This window comes from Lissotriton vulgaris, chromosome 7 (genome assembly GCF_964263255.1).
Source record: "Lissotriton vulgaris chromosome 7, aLisVul1.2, whole genome shotgun sequence".
In the NCBI taxonomy this organism is placed as follows: Eukaryota; Metazoa; Chordata; class Amphibia; order Caudata; family Salamandridae; genus Lissotriton; species Lissotriton vulgaris.
The window spans coordinates 434,757,193-434,778,593 of NC_141695.1; the positions used below are offsets into that span (position 1 = coordinate 434,757,193).

Sequence of the window (21,401 nt, forward strand, 5' to 3'; positions counted from 1 at the left end):
GCAGGTGCTCGGGCCCAAATTTGGAACAGTGGTCAGAAAAAATATTAACATTGTTGAAATATATTGATGACGTTTTTGTGCTGTGGCAGGGCACGGAGACTGAAGCAGACCAATCTATTTGTGATTTGAACAGGAACTAATTGAATCAAAATTTTGTGGGGCAGAAGAGTAAGATTCTTGGATATAACGTTTTGAGTTAGGGGGATAAATTGGAAACTACAATTTTTAGAAAACCAATGGAGGGGAATACATTTTTATACGCCAGTAGTTCGCATCCGAGACCCCTTATAAGAAGCATCCCCTTTGGAGAATTCTATAAAGTGAGGAGGGCATGCAGAACCCTTGAAGAGTATGATAGAATCGAAGACGAAATTAAATGTTTTATTCAAAGGGGATATCCAGTTCCAGTTTTAAAAACACCCTCAGATAAAGTGAGGAATTTGAACTTGAAAGTACAGGAGACAAAATGATACACCCAGATTTATAACAGCATACAACACTGAACATAAGAGATTGAGAAAGATTTTTTTAAAAATCACTGCACTTTATTAAGGAGGACCCTGTAATAGGACAAGAGTTGAAGAAAAATCTAGAAATCGCATACAGAAAATCCATATCAATGACGGATTGTCTGCTTTGAAGTGACTGTTTGGGGGTACATCACAACAGACCTGGCACCCACAAAAAGAGGCCTTCTGAAAATGTCTTTCACACAGTGTTTAACAGAACTATGAAAAAATAAGGTTTTTTGACTTGCAAAACAAGTTTTGTGGTGTACATTCTGAAGTGTCTCTGTAGGAAAGTATATGTTGGTAGTACCACACTACGGGAACACAAGAGGATACTGCAGCATAGGAGAGCCATTATTAACAGAGATCGTAGTTACCCCTTGGTTAGGTACTTTGAGAAGGAACACCACAGTGATCCATCATTAATGAAATACAGTTGAATAGCACAAGCGCCAGAGAAAAGCAGGGGTGGAGACTGTCCCAGACACCCAAAGGCCAGTGGACAATCTTGGGCATGTGTCTTGGTCCCCTGCAACATTTAAGTATCTAGGGGCCAGATGTAAGAAGCCGTTTTCGAATCGCAAACGGTGTTTTGGTATGTATGAGCCAAATCGCAAAATAAGGAATCGCAAGAATTGTGATTACTTATTTTGCTCAAGCATTTAAGGAATCGCAATTTTGCGATTCCTTAAATGCTATGCATCAAGCATTTTTTGGGGCGAATCCTCATTAAGAAATCGCAAATTACCACCAACTTGCTCATTGCACCATCAGGATTCAAGCAAGCCGGGCCGCCGACGACTGAAATGCCAGAAACCGGTCCCCGGAAGCTTGTTTCCTTCCCAGTGTAAGAATTGGCTTGGTAGTTTGGTTTGCCCTGTTCCCATCATGCACTGGGACAGGAACAGACTAATTTGCATATAGCCAGGTTCTGAGCTGGGATGGTGCAGTGAGCTAAAAAACGGTGTTGGATCTAGCCCTGATCTTTTGACTGGTTGAGAGTATTCTGCTTAATTCAGAAACTCTGTCCATCACCACCCCTTGTTGTTAAATATTTTGTCCACCATAAGCGTGGAAGGGTATACTCAGATGTGAGTCCCTTACTCATTGCACCATCAGGATTCAAGCAAGCCGGGCCGACGACGACTGAAATACCAGAAACCGGTCCCCGGAAGCTTGTTTCCTTCCCAGTGTAAGAATTGGCTTGGTAGTTTGGTTTGCCCTGTTCCCATCATGCACTGGGACAGGAACAGACTAATTTGCATATAGCCAGGTTCTGAGCTGGGATGGTGCAGTGAGCTAAAAAACGGTGTTGGATCTAGCCCTGATCTTTTGACTGGGTGAGAGTATTCTGCTTAATTCAGAAACTCTGTCCATCACCACCCCTTGTTGTTAAATAGGATTATTAATTAACAGCATGTCCGCTGGCTGCAAAATTAATTGTGAACAGAGTGAATTCAAGGCTGGGCCACTGTGTGTACAATAAGCCTGCTGGTTTTGTACTTTGTAAGTGGTTTAAGGCAGCCAGAGTTTGCGAGGGTACTTTAGTTTGCATGCCGTAATGACTGGATTTGAAAGATTGCAGCTGAGTGAGGAACTATAAATCGACAAGGTTTCATTGTACAGAAGTGGCATTTCCTTGGATATTACGTACAACATCATACCACTCTGCCCTACATGGAATTGAATCCTTTTGAGGCGAATAGAGTGTACGTTTTCATAAGTAAATTCAAAGGCTGTATAACATCGAAATCAGTGAAGGAGGACATAACAAACTGTTGAAAGGTATTAAGGATATTGTGGTGCTCAAGTCATCAGTGATATGTGAACTAACGTTAGTGAAATGCTTTTTCTTGGATCCAGAGTGTTTTTATTTGGAACTGATTAATCAGAGCATTATATATTTTCACTGACTTTCAGTATTATTTTAAGAGATTTATTGAGCGCACAACTACCCGTGGGTGTCTCGGCACTATGGATAAGCTAACAGTAAAGAACGGAATTTATTGATTGAAAAGCCAAGTTTTTATCTGCTTTTGAAATGTTAATAAGGAAGTGCTGGTCTTAATTTGGGATGGTACGCTATTGCAGAGTTTGATGGTTGTAACTATGAAAGACCTCTTAACCTATGAGACTTTTTTTGTTCTTGGGACCTTCAAAAGGCCTGCTGTGGAAGAGCTTTCTGTTCTCTTCAATTAAACTATGAATTGACCCATTTCCATTGTGAGTCGTTTTCTATTGAAAAAGTATTTCATTTGCTAAAATGGGTTCCTCTTAAAAGTTTATTAGAGTATATAAGAACAAGTAATTGACCATGCTGTTATCGCATATGATTAAGACTCTTGCGGAGTCGAAACGCGGTATGCTGCACATACTGCCATTATTAAAAGTCTGTCACTACTGATCGGCTGGTGGACTTGTTTTCAAGCTACTGGAGGTGGAGTGCGAGCTTCTCTTTTCCAAGTATTGAGCGAGTGACGTTTTCTGACAAGCCCCGACTCGACAGGCTGGGCGTTCTGAATGTCAGATGTTGGATGAATAGATATATATCGCCAGCAGGTAGTTCTAGTTAGGATCTAGTTTCCATAGAAAAAGCCTATAACTGTGGCGTTGTTTGACCAATCTTCATGAAATTTTATTTAAAAAGTGTCAAAGTAGGTTCTGTGTGTCTTGAAAGGTTTGTGGGTGATCCCTGCAGTGGGGACCGACAAATAAGGGTGCTAAATAAGGGTGCGTTTGTAATGTTAATTCCCATAGGAACACGTTTTTGAACCTACAGCCCGAACCGCTGGACAGAATTACACCAAATTTGGCAGAAAGGTAGATTTGTTGTTACGCAGATTGTGCTTTTTGTTATTTGGTGCACATCTATTCAGTAGTTTTTGTGAATTTAAAGTCGAACAATATACTCATATCTCTGGCCATGGATATTCTGCGGCAGTTTCACAACAGTAGCGGAGATTTGGGGACGATTCTGTGGGAACTCGCAAATGCGTGCACCAGTGGGAAGACTCTGATTGGCTGGACCTAACCTGAACAGAAAGTTTCGCCTACCATTTTATTGATCAAGAATGGTTACTATGGCTGAAAATATGTGTCAAAGCTAACATAAGGAGTCAGGGTGGAGATACTCTGACCCCATGTTTGAGAAATGGTGGTGATAGCGACAGAAGTTTTATGTCTAAAATAGATTTTTTTTGAGCATGTGTGATATTTGCGATGACGCTGCGACCACCAGCATGGCCACGTGTACCATCATGGGGACATTGCGACGTCTTTGCAAAGCTTCGTTGAAATAAAAAAATATATATATTTGTACACACCCGCCATTGACTGTCACAGACTCCTGTACGAACTCACAAACTCACTCAGGCACTTATACACCTAGTCACATCCCCACTTAGATATTCATGCATCCACTCACTTACCCATTCAGGTACTCATGCACTCACCTACAGACTAATTCAGAGAGTAACGCACCCATGTACAGACACATTTAGAGACTCACGCACATAATTAGAGACCCTCTCATAGACTCATGCACACAGTTTGAATGAATATTTTAACCCCTTAAGTGTGGCGGACGTTCAGCGGATGTCGCGTTCACTACCTCGGTAGTGCTGCGCACATCTGCTGAACGTTCCAGTCCCGCCCGCTCAATAGAACGTTCCGCACCAGCGCTGAACGTTCAGCGCAGCGAAGGTGTTAAGTTAAAACATTTTAATGTGGTGGAATTATTACTTTTTTATGCGATTTCATGAAGTGATCACGATCATTACAACGTTGTTGCAATGATCAAAAATTCCCCAAAAAATATTTAACAAGAAAATAAACAACATTTTGGGCTCTTGGGTGGTTGTGACAAGAGCCTTTGTGTTCAGAGTGTGTATAAGACAGTTACAGATAAGACTGTATTCAGAGTTTCAAGTTGCTTAGAATCACCCTATTCCCTTCGTCTGTAAAGAGAACTCCATCAGTTCTATAGATTCCATGCATGTTAAAATGCAGGTTGTTGTTGTAAATAGAGCCTATAATATGGTATCTGAGGAAAGCAGAAGGAAAATGCTACTTACCAGTATGCATCTGTTCTTGGCATGTAGAGCTGCAGAGTCCTACATTTAGCAATAGATCGCCACCTGGTGTTGGGCTAGGATGATTGCAGGTTGTTGTCTTCTTGGAAGAAGTCTTTGTAGTCACGAGATAGGGGACTCCTCCCTTGGACAATACTGCGCATGGTCATCGACTCCGTCCTCAGATTGTTTTTCGCCATGATGGAGTTAGTAGAAGTAAAGAGAAAGGATGTCCATGCATGTGCATTTAAGTAAGATGAGTACTGGAACGGATACAAATCCCAGGGAGGCGGGAGGGCATGTAGGTCTATGCATACTGGTAAGTAGCATTTTCCGTTCCAGGCATATGAGCTGCAGATCCTACATTTATCAACGATTGTGCAGCAGTGTCTCCCCTAGCGGTGGTCGCTTGTATCCGTTGCAGCATACTGAAATAGTGTTTTAAGAACAGCTTGGCCCACTGCAGCTTGCTGCTTGGCTTGCACATCAACACAATAGTGTTTAGTGAAGGTGTGTATTGTAGACCATGTTGCTGCCTTGCATATGTCCTCTAGCGGTATGTTCCCTAAGAAAGCCATAGAGTCTCCTAGTTTACAAATGGAGTGTGCTCTATGAGGAACTGTTAGTGTACGTTTAGCTTTGTGATAGCATATTTGAATACACTTTACAATCCATCTAGCAATTCCTACTTTAGAGATGGGATTGCCTTTGTGTGGGGGAGAGAAAGATACAAATAGTTGTTTTGTCTTTCTGAATGATTTAGTCCTGTCTGTGTAATATAGTAGAGCTCTTCTAACATCTAAGGTGTGTAAAGCTCTTTCTGCAACAGAGTCCGGTTTTTGAAAAAACACTGGTAACTCTACTGATTGGTTTAGGTGAAAAGGAGTAATCACTTTTGGTAGGAATTCAGGATTGGGTCTAGGAACCACTTTGTTAGGATGTATTTGAAAAAATGGTTCTTCTATTGTGAATGCTTCTATTTCACTAACTCTTCTGAGAGAGGTGATGGCAACAAGGAAAGCAGTTTTCCATGTTAGGAATTGCAGTTCACACTTATGTAACGGCTCAAAAGTGGATTGCATGAGTCTTGTAAGGACCACATTTAGGTTCCATACTGGGGCAGGTGGTAACCTAGGTGGGATTATTCTCTTTAATCCTTCCATAAGGAATATGCTACTTACCAGTATGCATCTGTTCTTGGCATAGAGGGCTGCAGAGTGGTACATTTTGAATAGATCGCCATCTGGTGTTTGGCTCGGATGATTGCACTTGTTTTTCTCTTGGAGAGTCTTTTGTAGACTGGTGACTCCTCCTTTGGGTGCTAGTGCGCATGGGCATCCTTAGATTGTTTTGCCATAGTAGGGTTAGATGGAGTAGTATGATAGAATACAGATAGAAGTGCCCATGTAAGTGTATCTAAATAAGATAGTGTTGGAACAGACACAGGTTCCCGGGGAGGCTGGGAGGGCATGTACCACTCTGCAGCCCTCTATGCCAAGAACAGATGCATACTGGTAAGTAGCATATTCCGTTCGAGGCATAAGGGCTGCAGATGGTACATTATGAATAGACTATACAGCAGTTATCTCCCTAGCAGTGGTCACCAGTGTCTGTTGCAACAGTCTGAAATAAAGTCTTTAATACAGCTTGTCCCAATCTAGCCTGTTGTGTTGCCTGCACATCTACACAGTAGTGTTTTGTGAAGGTATGCGGTGTAACCCAGGTAGCTGCTTTGCATATGTCATCTAGGGGAATGTTTCCTAAGAATGCCATAGATGCTCCTAGTTTACGTGTAGAGTGAGCTCTAGGAGGAACAGTTAATGTCCTCTTTGCTTTTAAGTAGCATATTTGTATACATTTTACAATCCACCTGGCAATGCCTGCTTTAGAGATGGGATTGCCCTTATGTGTAGGAGAAAACGCTACAAATAGTTGTTTTGTTTTTCTGAAAGTTTGTGTTCTTTCTATGTAGTACAATATTGCCCTTCTGACATCTAATGTATGTAGGGCCCTTTCTGCTACCGTCTGTGGTTTTGGAAAGAAGACCGGTAGTTCCACTGGCTGATTGATGTGGAATGCTGAAATTACTTTAGGTAAGAATTTTGGGTTTGTTCTAAGAACCACTTTATTTTGGTGTAACTGCATAAATGGTTCTTCTATTGTAAACGCTTGCAATTCACTTACTCTTCTGAGTGAAGTGATAGCTATAAGAAAGGCCTCCTTCCATGTGAGGAATTGTATTTCACACCTATGCATAGGTTTGAAAGGTGGTCCCATTAGTCTGGTAAGTACTATGTTGAGATTCCAGACTGGGGAAGGCGGTAGTCATGGTGGAATGACTCTTTTGAGGTCTTCCATGAAAGCTTTTATTGCTGGTACTTTAAACAGGGAAAGATATTGTCTGTTTTGTAGGTACGCCGCTATAGCTGCAAGATGAACTCTAATAGAGGTGTACGCTAGGTTACATTGCTGCAAGTGTAGTAAATAGCAAATAATCTGTTTAGTGGATGCGTCCAGATGGTTGATGTTGTTACTGTTACAGCATACAGCAAACCTTTTCCATTTTGCTGCATAGCATGCTCTGGTGGTAGGACGTCTTGCTTGCTTAATGATTTCCATACAGTTTGGAGGTAAATCTAAGTATCCAAATTCTATAACCTCAGGAGCCAGATCGCTAGGTTCAATTGTTTGGGATCTGGGTGCATTATTTCACCATGGTTCTGTGTAAGGTGCATGGGTAATAATCTCAGCTTTTGATGTGGCACCTGTGAGAGTTGCAGTAGCGTGGTGAACCACGGCTGTCTTGCCCACATTGTCATTGAATGTTGTTGCAGTTTCCGAACCACTAATGGAATTAGCGGGAGAGGGGGAAAAGCGTAAGCAAATTTGTTGGACCAATTTATCCATATCGCATTGCCCTGGGACCGGTGGTGTGGGTACCTTGATGCGAAGTTTTGGCATTTTGCGTTCTGATGAGTGGCAAAGAGATCTATCTCTGGTTGTCCCCATCCTTGGAAGAATGGCTGCAGTATTTGGTTGTGCAGTTCCCATTCGTGTACTTGTTCTGACTCTCTGCTTAGGATGTCTGCTATCTGATTTTGAACTCCTGGTAGGTGTTCGGCTAACAGATAGATCTTTTGAGGAATGGCCCATCTCTGAATGTCCTGTGCTAGTCTGGATAGTTGGAGAGAGTGTGTCCCCCCCAAATAATTGATGTGCAGTCTTTTTTGCTGTACACTCCATTTTCCCTGCACTGTATATCTGTCCATATGCGCTCCCCATCCGGTGAGCGATGCGTCCGCTGTCAGTATCACTTGTGGAATCGGTTCTAGGAACGACCGCCCCTTGGAAATGTTTGTTGTGTTCCACCACTTCAGAGAGCGATGTGTGCGGTCGTCTACCAACACCAGATCTGTAATCTGACCATGAGCCTGAATCCACTGTGTCGCTAGACACTCTTGCAGTGGACACATTTGTAGTCTGGCATGTGGTATAAGCAGTATGCAGGAGGACATCATCCCTAACAGCTGCATGAACACTCGAGCTGTAAGTGAGTGTTGTGGTTGAAATGTTTGGATCAGAGTGATCATTGTTTGGATCCTGGTTGGATTGGGGTATGCTTTGGCTCTTTCTGTGTCTATAGTAGCCCCTAGGTATTGTTGAATCTTGTTTGGTTGTAGGTGGGATTTTTTGTAGTTCACCGTAAACCCTAGCTGGTGCAGCAATTGAATGGTCTTCTGTGTGTTGTGAAGACATTCTTCCTGTGACTTGGCCTTTATTAGCCAATCGTCCAAGTAAGGGACGACATGTATTTGTTGTCTTCTTAGGTGTGCTGCAACTACTGCTAAGCATTTTGTGAACACCCTTGGTGCCGTTGTGACCCCAAACGGAAGGACTTTGAACTGATAATGTTGTCCTTCTACTACAAACCTGAGGTATTTTCTGTGGGCTTTGTGAATTGGGATGTGAAAGTAAGCGTCTTTTAGATCCAGTGTAGAAAGAAAGTCCCCTTTCTTCAGTAAAGGAAGTACTTGTTGGAGCGTGACCATGTGGAAATGTTCTGAGTTTATGTATGCATTGAGAGGTCTGAGGTCTAAGATTGGTCTTAGAGACCCGTCTTTTTTGGGGATTAGGAAGTATAGAGAGTATACTCCTGTCCCTTGCTGATGTTTTGGAACCTTCTCTATGGCATGCTTTTGTAGCAGTGATGGTACTTCTTGTTTTAACAATGTCAGATGGTCTTGATTCATTGGACGCTGTCTGGGGGGGATGTTTGGTGGGGGAGCTGTGAGTTCGAGGCAATAACCATGTTGGATAATTTGTCTCACCCACCTGTCTGATGTGATGTTTTCCCAGACAGGTAGGAACTGTGATAGACGTCCCCCGACCGGTGTTATATGGTCTGGGGGGAGTTGTATTAAGTCACTGTTTTGGGGTCGGGGAGTTGCGGTTGTTATTATTTCCGCGACCTCTACCCTTGTTGTTGTTACCTTTGTAACTGCCTCTTGAATTACCTCTGGGTGATGTTGGTGTAAAAGAGGTAGATTGCGGACTTGTGCCTGTATTTTTTGAGCCCCCTCTATAGGTGGACCTACGAAAGGAACCCCTTTGAGTTGGCTGTTGTAATGCTCCGCTCCCATTGACTTAGCCGTTTCTGTGTCTTTTTTCATCTTTTCTAAAGTCTCATCTGTACCTGAGCCTTAAAGTGTTTTTTGATCAAAAGGTTGGTTCAATAAAGATGTTTGTACTTCTTATTTGAACCCTGAGACCCTAAGCCATGCATGGATGGATTTTGCTGCAGTGTCTGCCGCATCTAAGGCGCACTTAATGGAAGTGTTGGTTATTATCTTTCCTTCCTGTATAAGCTGATCCAGCCTTTTTTGATGTTCCTTAGGGAGATGTGTGATGAGTTTTTCTAACTCATCATAATGCGCTCTATCATAGCGTGCAAGTAGCGCTTGTGTATTAGCTATGTGCCAGCTGTTTGCTGCTTGGGATGCTACTCTTTTGCCCGATGCATCTATTAACTTTGACTCCTTATCAGGAGGAGGAGCTTCTCCTGTAGATAATGAGTTCGCTCTTTTACGAGCGTTTGTAACTACAAGCGAGTCCAGAGGTACCTGTCCTTTGATAAATATTGGGTCCTTTGGGGCTGCCATATATTTTTTATCAATTCTTGGGTTTAATACCCTAGCCCTCACTGGGTCTTTGAATATATCTGCTGTGTGACTGAGAAGACCCTTCAGCATAGGTAGAGTGCCTGATGTTCTTTGTGCAGCAGGTAGTGTTTCTAATAGGAAATCCTCTATTTGAGGTTCTGTATGTAGATCTACCTTATGGTATTTTGCTGCCCTATTAATCAACTGCACAAAACCTGTGTTATCATCAGGTGGTGAAGGTTTTGAGGGGTATAATTCTGGGTTGTTATCATCATCTGACCCTGCATCATAATTCTCCCATGGGTCTTCCTCATCTGGGATAGTGTCATCATCCCCATGAGGTTCTCCCTCCCCTGTATCGCTGTCTTCATCTGTTTGAGGTGTAGATGGTCTTGGTGTAGAAGGTGGAGGAATAGCTGGCATAGTGTGAGGAATAGGAGAAGAGGGTGTGTCTCTAGGCCGAGGAGAAAGAGGAGGAGTTGTATTCATCCCCATTGTTCTCTTTTTAGGAGGAAGAGCTTTGTCATCTAGCTGTTCATTCTTCCTCTTTTTCGGTGATTTTGTCACTACTTTGCCAGTTTACGGATCGATAAACAAAGTCTTTTGCTTTGGATCTGTTTGCTGCTCCTGTGTCGGTACCGAAGTTCTTGGTTCCGCAAGGTGCCTTTGCTTCTGACCGTCAATGTTCTGTGTTTTCGGCACCCAGAATCTGCTCGATTCCGATTTTTTCGAGTGAGTCTTCGACGTCGAAGCATTTTCGGTTTCGACATGGAATGTTTCGATGCCGAGCTTTCCTTTGTATGGAGCTTCGGTGTCGATGTCGATGTCGACCGTTTCTCGGATCCGACATGGTGGGATGCCGTGAGTTTAGGTTTCTGTTTTGGTTTCGTTGCCGGGCCCGAAGGCGGGGCGTCGGAAACTTTCTTCGGTGGTCTGACCGGGCTCGAAGGCGGGGTCGGTACCACACGGGGTCGTTTTTTTGGTAAGGGGACGTCGTCACTCACGGTTTGTTGAACGTCGATTTCCTCGACATCAGACTCGTCCACTTCCGACCCCGACTTGTATTCATGTTCCTCTTCTTCTTCGAGATGCTGGTCTTCGAACAGCTCCGGGATTGCCTCCGACTGCATTCTCGAAACCTCGTGTCTTCGAGCTCGACGGTTTCTAATCGTCGACTTGGAGGAGAATGCTGCGCAGGGTTCGCAGTCCCTGGATTCGTGTTCAGGTGATAGGCAGAGATTGCACACCTCGTGTAGGTCCTTGTGTGGGAACTTAGCACCACACGTTGGACATCTCTTAAATGGAGTCCTTTCCATGGACTCCGGGCTGGACTACGTCGAGAAAGGCCTCCCGTTTGTCGACGTAGAAGAAAATGTTTATTGTTGGAGTCGAAACGCGTCGGAATGGAAATGAAATCGCGTTTGATAACAATACCGTCAAATTGGAAAGGAAATACGCGCCGAAATATCACTTCTTCTCGAAGACGATCTGGAGCGCCTCGATCTTCATCCGAACCTGATGGCGGAAAAAAACAATCTAAGGATGGAGCCGATGCCCATGCGCACTAGCACCCAAAGGAGGAGTCACCAGTCTACAAAAGACTCTCCAAGAGAAAAACAAGTGCAATCATCCGAGCCCAACACCAGATGGCGATCTATTCATAATGTACCATCTGCAGCCCATATGCCTCGAACATGCTTTTAATGCAGGTACTCTAAAGAGAGATAGATGTTGTCTATTTTGTAAATACGCTGCAATTGCTGCTAGATGCAGACGTATGGAAGAATAAGCCAAATTGGACCTTTGTAAATGTAGAAGGTAGCAAATGATATTTTGGATGGAAACATCCAGAGGATCAATGCGATTGTTGTTACAGTATATTGAAAACCGTTTCCACTTAGCAGTATAGCATGCTTTGGTAGTGGGTCTTCTAGCTTCTTTAATTATATCCATACAGTCTGGTGGTAAGTTTAAGTAACCAAACTCTAGGACTTCAGGAGCCAGATCGCCAAATTCAGTTGGCTTGGTTCTGGGTGCCTTATTTCTCCATGGTTCTGTGTTAGCAGGGATGGTGTGAGCCGTAATTTCTGATGTGGAACCAGTCAGAGATCTAGTAGCGTGGTGAACCACGGCTGACGTGCCCAGGTGGGGGCCACTAGTATTAGTTTGAGAGACTGTTGTCTGAGCTTGCGTACTACTAGTGGAATGAGTGGGAGAGGCGGAAAAGCGTACGCAAATCTGCCTGACCAGTTCATCCATATTGCATTCCCCTCCGACCGTGGGTGTGGAAACCTGGCGGCGAAGGTTGGGCATTTTGAGTTTTCATGGGTGGCAAACAGGTCTATTTGTGGATGCCCCCACATTTGGAAGAATGGTTGAAGAACTTGTGGGTGCAACTCCTGCTTGTGAATCTGTTGTGACTGGCGACTTAACAGATCTGCTATCTGGTTGTGAATCCCTGGAAGGTGTTCTACTGTCAGATGTATGTTTTGAGGGATAGCCCATCTCCAAATGTTCTTTGCAAGTTGGGACAGTTGCAGAGAGTGTGTCCCCCCTGTTTTTGTATATAATACATGGCTGTCATACTGTCCGTCCGGACTAGGACAGCTTTGTTTTGGATTTGTACTTGAAAAGTTTTGAGTGCTAGGAAAATTGCTAGCAGCTCTAAATGGTTGATGTGGAACTGTTTCTGTTGATTGTTCCACTGACCTTGTGTGGTATAATGCAAGAGATGGGCTCCCCATCCTGTGAGGGATGCATCTGTCGTGAGCACTATCTGTAGAACTGGATCTAGGAACGGCCGTCCCTTTGGCAAGTTTTTGGTGTTCCACCATTGCAGAGAGCGATATGTACGGCTGTCTACCAACACCAGGTCTGTGAGCTGACCTTGAGCCTGATTCCACTGTTGTGCTAGACATTCTTGTAGTGGGCGCATTTGCAGTCTTGCGTGAGGGACTATAAAGATGTAAGACGCCATCATGCCTATTAATTTCATAAACACTCTGGCTTGTAGAGAGTGCTGGCATTGAAAAAGGGAGACTAAGTTCTGAATACTTTGAATCCTGGCTTGACTGGGATACGCTAGAGCTACAGATGTGTTTATAGTAGCTCCTAGATATTGTTGAACGTGCGAAGGCTCTAGGTGCGACTTGGTGTAGTTTATCGTAAACCCTAAGTTGTGCAGTGTTTGAATTGTTTGTTTTGTGTGTTGTGCACACTGGTTAAACGATTTTGCTTTTATGAGGGGGCTGACGCTGAAATCCCAGATCCTTGGTGTGACGGGCATTTGCTTCAGCCTCCTTAAGATGCTGCGGAGGTTTCTACCCCTTTTGTCTGAGGAGCATAGGAAGCTGACTGTGCAGGCTCTGATCGGCTCTAGGTTAGATTATTTGAACGTTCTTTACCTTGGCCTGCCAGAGTATCTGCTACAGCGGCTCCAAGTCGTGCAGAACGCTGCTGCGAGGGCCATTTTTGGTCTGAACAGACGAGCCAGTGCTGCGGGCTTGCTGCAGACGTTGCACTGGCTTCCCATCCGCAAACGGATTGCCTTTAAGGCATTAACTTTGGCCTATAAAGCCCTCCATGCGGTGGGAGCGAAGTACCTCCAAAAGAGACTTGCCTTTTACCATCCGGCTCGTTCTCTGAGGTCAGAATCTCTGTTCCTTGCGGCTGTCCCGCGAGTGAAGAGAGCCCGCCTGGGAGGCCGCTCCTTTGGATTGCTGGCGCCACAGTTGTGGAACTCACTGCCGCTCACACTCCGGGGAGCCACCAGCCTACTTGCATTTAGGAAAGGCCTCAAAACCTGGCTGTTTACCCAGTAGGCCGTCCCATTGTTCTCTCTTTCTGTTTCCCTCTTTCTTTTTTACTGTGTTATGTTATTGTGCTGTAGTTCTCCTTACTCAAAGCGCTGGGACACTCTTTTTGAGTAGCCGTGCGCTATACAAAAATAAATATAACATAACATAACATAACAGTCGTCGAGGTAGGGGAAGACATGTATTTGTTGTCTTCTGAGATGTGCTGCCACTACTGCTAAGCACTTTGTAAACACTCGTGGTGCTGTTGTGACCCCGAATGGAAGGACTTTGAACTGATAGTGTTGTCCCTGTATGACAAACCTTAAATACTTCCTGTGCGCAGGATGTATTGGAATGTGAAAGTAGGCGTCCTTTAGGTCTAGTTCACTCATTTACTTGTACAGATACTAATATGCACTCAGTCACCTAAAGTCACGTACACAAGCACACACTCACCCATACAGCCAATCTTACATTCCTTCACTCACAGTCAATCACATACCCCAGCAATCACCTATACTGCCAGTGGCGTCACTAGGGTTGGTGTCACCCAGTGCGGGTAACTCGTGGTGTCACCCCCTCATGACTTACATCATGAATCCATGATGCCCCCCAGATACCCTTACACAGCTTTACAAAGGGACTAAAATACACATGGCACCCGCGTGTCATGTGCAGCTACACACATGTCCTGGACAGTACAGGACACACACACTAGGCATGGCACCAGTCTACCCATGCCCAGTTAGACACAGGTTTACTGGCAGCACAAGAACCCTACATGCCCGTTCAGGAGTACACTGTTTCCGGGCATAGCATGTTACATCTGCACGGACTCAGAAAGATGCGCACAGTAACTTATGGAAACATGACACCCATGTGCAACTCATAGCCAGTGGGCAGTACGTTACACTTGCACACAATAGCGCAACTACAGACCAAAGCAGTTTACTGGGTATATCGCACGCTCAGACACAAGGAGCACAGGTTGTAATCCTCAAAAGGCATACTTTCAAACACAGCGAATGGAAGAATGGGGGTGCACTTACCAGCTGCAGAGGAAGACAAGCGTGCACCTGGCGCTGCAAAACCCTGGTTCACTTTCCTGGGTCGGTTAGCCAGAGTTCAGCCTGCAGGGACTTCTTTTTCCTTTGGTTTTCCTGAAATGATTCCTCTTGCCCGCATCGCAAGAATCTCAGGGGCGGAATCCATCCTCCCCTTTTTTTGGTGTTGGGTCGGGTAAGATTTTTGAGGCCTTAGAGTGTTTAGCACGCCACTTTTCTTTCGTAGCACACTGTTTGCTACCTCTCACATTTGGTTTGCTTTAGATACTTGCACAAGTGCCACCATTGCCTACGTAACGTTTGTTCTTGTGCTCGAGTGTCTGCCAGATTATGCAGTATTATACCTCTAATTGTACTGTTTTCTCTTGTAACCTGTACACATGTCACTTTTTCCTCCTGTATTGCACCGTTTGCTACCAACCTCATGTATTTTGTTGGCTCACAATTGTCACTTTTGCCTCATGTAACTTAACGTTTGCTTTTGTAATTTGTTCACTTGTTATTTTCTAATCATCATGTAACAGAGTTCCTATTGTGAAGCGTTCTGACGCCCTCGGGTAAAGTCCGCGATATATAAAAAATAATAAATAAACTTTTTGGGGCTCGAGGCTCGCCACTGAAGGAAGGGTTGGGGGAGGGGCCCTCTGAATGTCTCACCCTGGAGCGTTAGGAGAGGCAGGCAGGACTCGGAGAAAGCCATCCGTCACTGTGGAGACATGCATGGGCAGCGCTGCCTCTTCTTCAGCATTCCGCCTCCCAGGATAATATGCTGCTCTGTGCTCGGATTGCCAAGGGCAGGAAACAGGAGCCCTCGTTGCCTGGAGCAAGGAGGCCGGGCTTCTGGGGAGCATGTAGCATTTGGATTTTTAAAATGTCAGGTCCGGGAGCCACGTCATGACGCGAGTGACGTTTCGAACGTCATTGACGTCCGGATGCTAATTGGGACAATAATTCCGGCGGCCGGGTAAGGTTCAACAGACAGAAATATTGTTTTGCATTTTGGTGTCACGGACTCCGTGAAACCAAAATGCTAAATAATATTACTGTCTGTCAAACCTTACCCGGCCACCGGCCAAGATTATTGTTGGCACAGACCATGGTGTCACCCCTTTGGATGTTGTCACCCGGTGCGGTCCGCACCCCCCGCACCCCCCTAGTGACGCCACTGTATACTGCCTTTCACATACCCAGTTACTGATCCATATACCACTGACATATGCATTCACTCACAGACACAGACATACACACACTCAGTTACCCATACAGCCCTTCACACACACTCTCACGAATCCATAGAGCCACTGACAGACCCATTCACTTATCCATACAGGCAGTTACACACTAACACAGAGTAACCCAGCAGGTCACCATCTCTGTGATTTTAACGATTCCCAATGGGTCACAAATTGCGACCTATCTCATTAATAATCATGAGGTAGGTCGATTTGTGACACACTAGGAATCGCTAAATGAAACTTATGGAGTTTCATACATTAGGAATAGCTATTACCTAGATGCGATTCACAGAAAATCGCAATTAGGTAATCGCGGTTTCCAAAATTGACACATGTGGGGCTAAGTATTGTAAGCAACCTTGAGTTTTTAGGCAGATTCATCTCAGCATGACAATTTCTTCATAAGAGAGAAACCTGTGTGCACCAGGTACTAACTTATGTACATAATTCGTTTCAGAGGTTAGGCTATATGTAAAGTTTTCCCCACAGTATGGAGGCTGCAGGTCATATGACCTTTAGCACCTTCAGACCTAGGGTATTTTTAGTGAATAGAGTCTCCTTGGAGAGGTTTTGCATAGAGTGAACATGGTTTTTAATAGATACTTCATATTATTCTGTGGTGTGTTTCGCACAAGAGTTTCACTGCAAACAGTGTGGTACAAAGTAACTCTTTCCATAACGTAAGTAACATTTTCAGTACCCATTTATTTACTCACGTCAGTTTCATAACCCATGAGAGATTTGCTAACTTTGAAGGGTCTGATACAGGCCAATGGCTGTCCAGGGGAGGACCTCCATGAGGCCTATAATGGCTCAGGAAGGGGGGCTGCACATCCCCCTACCATTATGGATTTTGGACCCGGGGGACAGGCTATCCGAGGCCAATAACCGCTTTCCAAGTGGTCCCACACGGGGATCGTGGAAAAATGCTGACATTTTTACATATTTTGTTCCAAAGAGGGCTCTTTTTGGGTTCTCCGGACAGGATAAAAGCTTTCTGGGCCAATCAGGACGCTCTATATCTGAACTGGTGCTCCCACAAGATTCTCGCAGCTACAACAGTCCAGATATACATTTATTTCTGGACCTTAATTTTTCAAAAGTTACAGAACAAATTTACAGCAATATATATATCCACAAAAGCATAGTAAAAGTCCACGATGTAATGCCGTGCATTGTAACAATCAATGAGTGGCATTACATGCGTGGTAAGGCCATGTTTGGTAATGTCATAAAAGCGTAGAAGAGAATTCAGTAGAATTCAGACTGAAGATATACTCTTCCACAGACGCATAAAGAGAGCTGTTTAATCTCTGCAGGAAGTACTGGGCCATATGGACACCATTAGTGGGAGAACTGAAGGATGCAGGGCAGTAAACATCTTACTATGTTAAGTTGGGCACAAATTGTAAATTGTCAATCATTACCTGCAAACTTACACTTCTTACATTCCTTGGTACCTTAACACGAGGTTGAGAAAACAATAAGAAGCGCAGTTGCAACCCTGTAGAGCACCTCATAAAAAATGTACCAGCTCCGCACCTCTTATGGGTGCTTTATCTGATGCCCTTCATGAGCTCATGCCTTTGGTACACCTTTTCTCCGAGATGCCAGTTGCAAACAAATCACCAATGAGTAAAGCATGTAGATCACAGCTAAAAGAAACTAGCAGTACAGGGATATGCAGCATTTACCTGTCCATTTTTCCTATGAAATCTCGTAAGGTTTGATGTGCGAAGCTTTAAGGGGGCTGTGGACTTTACTACACCCAGCAATCACAGAGAGTGATAATGTTTTCATCACTTACTATTCCGACCTTTGCACAAACATGGGTTTGCACAAGGGTTGGAATTTTCTGACCCACTTGTAAAGAAGGCCTCAGAGTGCTTTAAAATGAATCATTTGCTGTAACTGTTGCTAAATAATCATCGAGGTACAACTGGACTAGGTTACTTAGAAGCACAACAACAGCTTTTTATTAAGGTTCTCTGGGAGCAGATCCCCAATCTGAGCTGCCAGTCCAACTGTCTTTTAATTCCAATTAGGTTTTAACCAAGATAATGGTACCTGGATACTTAAAATCGCACTATGTGTGACAATCTATTGCATAAACTTCTTGGTGGAGCATTCCCAAACATCCCTAGAAATTTCTTTAAAATTCTACTTGGTGTGAACACTTGCCTCTTGTATTGTAAAATGCACCCTCCTATGTATGGCTTCCTAACGCTTGGTGAATGAGGAACCCCTATTTGGATATCTGTTCCAGTGTTCAGTGAAGTCCCTGCTTTGAAATGTACCATTTGTCAAACATGTACTTGATTAATGCAATTAGAGGAAATTTCGCAATCCTCCCTGCAAAGTGGTGTTTAAAACGTATCCAAACTTTTTTCTTTAGGTGTGTCTCGTGCAACATAATTTTGTCTGGGCAATGTAGTTGAATATATCTGTGCACTACTCCAACCCATTTACATTGCAGGACAATATATTTAAATGTGCTTCTTCGACGAAATCATTGGAAATCTTTTCTTTCAAATCATGTACTTTCCATTCCCGCACTTCCCTAACTATACATTTGTATCTTTTTCCTCTAGCCCTCCCATCTGTCCCCCACCTGAAACTGCCTGCCTCCCCAATTCGCAGGTCTGTCACCCTCCCATACATAATATGCTGCATGCCTGTAACCTACAAAATAACACAAGTAATGCTGCTGACCTGTGACATTAATAAATGTCACCCTCAGCCCCACATCACCCACCCTAAGTTACCTCGAGCTATGATACAAATCATATCCCATTCATATGGTCGGGCTTTCATGATAGTGACCGGTATGAGTCATGTGCAAGTTTCTTACCCTTTAATCCTTGGAGTAAAGTCTGTGATCCCACTACCGTAGTGCGGGATGAATAGGCAAAACCCCTCAACCAACAAGCAAACCTCTGTACCAGTCCTGAATAAGTCTGCCGATTGGAACTCAGGCTTTTCCAGTTTTCTCTCTCACGCCTCCAAATCATCCTGGTAGCTGCTCATTGCCGATCATTGTTTATGTCATGCTCCTTCGATGGGCCACACTTGTCTCTGCTTCATCGCGCTGGTAGACACTTTATGGAAGGTTCTTGTTCAGTTATCTTCTCTGGGATTTTCGATCTTCTGCCTGAGCTCTCTGGTTTAGTGTAGGGGCCACTCATCATCCCTCCAAACAAACTGAAGTTTCTTCTGGCATCTGGAGGTTCCACATTTCACTGTCTGCCATTACTCTCGAGTTTTGCTGCAAATAACATCCTATATTTGATTCCACAGTCTTGCAGTTCTCTTTTTACGGGATCAAAATTACGTCATTTTTCTCAGACTATCAAAGAACAAATTGTGGAAAGATGTGTACCATCCTATTCTCAAAGTGGACTTGGCCCTGCTTTCTAGCTGCCTGAAGGATTACATCCCTGACTCTTTGATTGAAGATAAGGGCTATGATTGTTCCTGGATGTGAGGGATGATTTTGGTGCAGGTATTTGTGCCCAATGGGGTATTTCTACACAGAAAAAGTTGGAGAGACCCTTAGGCTTAAGAGTGTTTAGGATCCAGTTGGCAACAAAAAGTTCCATGCTGGAGTCATGCGGCCACTGAGGCACACATACTAATCTAATATTGCTCCTTCTGGACCTGTGGATTTGCTCACAGGCTTTCTGTTGCAGGTGCAAGGAATAACTCTTTGTTTTAGGAGTTAGGATGGTAGGAGAAGGCGCCATGGGAGTATACTGGAATGCAGATATGATACTGTAAGCGGAGAAGGTGTCTGGGACCCAAGAACCCTTCAATGGTTTTTGGATGGAGTCAGAGTTTTGATGGAAAATCACTGGAAGGAGACCTGCCCGAAGGGGTGTGCGAAGGGCGTGTTTTATTGTTTTGAAATTTTGTATTAGGGACAGTACCCCAAGGGTGGAGCGGATGAGAACTAGAGGGGAAGTGAGAAAGAGCATCTTAGAACGAGCTCTGTAGCTTTGGCTACTAACCTATGCAAAGTGAGTGTACTTCTGAGGAAGTCTTCACTGCTGACACCATTTTTCTTTTGCCTGGGAATAATGCTAAGTAGGGATGTCACTTCAGAGGTAGTGCGGGGATGGACTAATTATCTTTTTTCTCTTTAGGTCAATACAGTCAAAGATTCAAATAGGGACTGTCATTGTTTGCCTGATGCTTTTGGAATTAACAATCTTGCTTATTCTGAGTCGGATAAGACTCCTGCGTAGGATTATGTTTTTATTAGTGCCCGTTTATTTTCTCTATCCCTTGCTGAGATGTTTGTATGTTCAGTTGTTTCTGGCTATATAATAAATCTGCAAAACTTTATTTTTGTAGTCAGTAGTCCTCTTGAATTGGATTGATGTGGTCACTAATAAAAGATATAAATGAGTGGGTGTTCTCCCCTTTACACTTCTTAGAAGATAATAAGGATCCAGTCAGCCGAGGATTCTTAAGGTTGGTAAGCAGAGGTTAAAAATCTAGATAAGAATCCAACGTCATCAAGTTTGAGCACAGATGATCAGAGTAGGTTGACCTCGACAGTCACACCTTCAATTTTGGTCTCCAGTGTGTTTTTTTGTGTCATGAAGTGTTGCAATTAGGTCCCTCAGGTTCTTTGCCCCATGTTGTTGCGTACTACTGTCGGGTGGTTGGATGGTGGGATCCACTTCGCTCCCCTGGGTTGATCTCGGAGGCAATTTATTTTTTGGGTGGCCTATCGCTCAATCCTTACCAGCCTCAAGGCGTCACACTGTGACCATGAAGGTAACTAGGGAAGATTCAACTCATCCACCACCACTTGTTCTTTCAGGGCATCCACTCCACTGTTTCAGAATTTTCAGTGCAAGAACTCAAGTCCCCCAGGTCATGTTAACTGAATTCATCCCTGTGCCACATAGATTCCCTTGCAGGGATTCTTTACTTTGCTGCAAGCACCCCAAGGAGCTAATTACACTCAAGGGCCATGTCGGGGGCCTTCCGCTATAAACGACGTTGGGCAGCACTAGAGTCACAGTGTTCCCAAAAGGGACAGCGGACCCCCCTCCTACCTCAGACACTGCTTTTATTTATTTATTTATTTATTTATGCAATTTTATATAGCGCGGACTTTACCCGAAGGTGTCAGAGCGCTTCACAAAAGGACCAATAGTGATACACGAGGAACAAAATACAGAATACAAAAGCAAACAATAAGTTACATGGATCAAAAGTGACACTAGTGAGCAACCAAAATACATGAGGTAGCAATCGGTGCATTACAGGAGAAAAAAGTGATATGGGTGCAGGTTACAAAAACGTACAAAATACAAGTAAAAGTATAATACTGCAATAAAAGGCAGACACTCCAGCACAAGAACAAACGTTACGTAGGCAATGGTGGCACTTGTGCAAGTATCTAAAACAAACAAAATGTGCGAGGTAGCAAACAGTGTGTTACAAGACAAAAGTGACGTGTGCAAGTTCCAAAAGGGTACCATACACAGGTATTGGGATATTACTAAACATTTAAACTATCAGAACACACTGGGGAGGAGGTACCATAACCCTGG

General features: G+C 44.0%; 1 protein-coding gene across 1 annotated transcript in view; it reads right to left on the reverse strand.

The window, feature by feature from the left end:
- Nucleotides 1–21,401, reverse strand: part of LOC147701798 (sacsin-like) — a 234,503-nt gene that overhangs the window by 58,077 nt on the left and 155,025 nt on the right. The window lies entirely within an intron of this gene.